Raw genomic sequence first — 656 nt, forward strand, 5'->3', positions numbered from 1 at the left:
CATTGCTCAGGTTACAACCTCTATTAAATAAAAACCAGTAGTTTATGCTCCAAACTATGTTCATACCTCTATTTTCATCAAGAAATATAACAATTTCATTGACTCTAATTTCTTGAAAAAGTAAATTCAAGAATTTTCCCTAGGCTGTATTTCTGACTTTCTAGAAGAAAAGTCATTTACTTTTCTGTGCACTTCAACCACACTATTTGTCAAGAGGAGGAATATTCATCTTTCTCTCCCAGGTACCTGGCTTAATTTATAGTACAGAACTTTTCATTTTTTATCATATTTCATATAAAAATATCAACCTTTTATTTCATCTTCATGTACTTCCTGTCAATTGCTTCCCTGTTTTATTTCACAGTAACATCTTTCGGATCAGTGTCATTGTGATCTGTGAAAAAATAGCTTTCAAGACTGGATATCAATAGACTATCTTTTTGTTTGTTTTGCTTTTCAGTCAGGAAATGTGATCAAACTATATATATATATATCAGACATTACATGTATTATAACATTTCAGATGTCTCTAAACCTTATTGAGAAAAGAGATGAAAAGGTCATATTTAAATTTGAAGCTTGATTTTCCAATAACTAGACTCATATACTAAATACTAATACTAAATACTAACATTGTTTGCCATTCTGGCAGATCT

This window comes from Suricata suricatta, chromosome 6 (assembly GCF_006229205.1).
Source record: "Suricata suricatta isolate VVHF042 chromosome 6, meerkat_22Aug2017_6uvM2_HiC, whole genome shotgun sequence".
NCBI classification, from domain to species: domain Eukaryota; kingdom Metazoa; phylum Chordata; class Mammalia; order Carnivora; family Herpestidae; genus Suricata; species Suricata suricatta.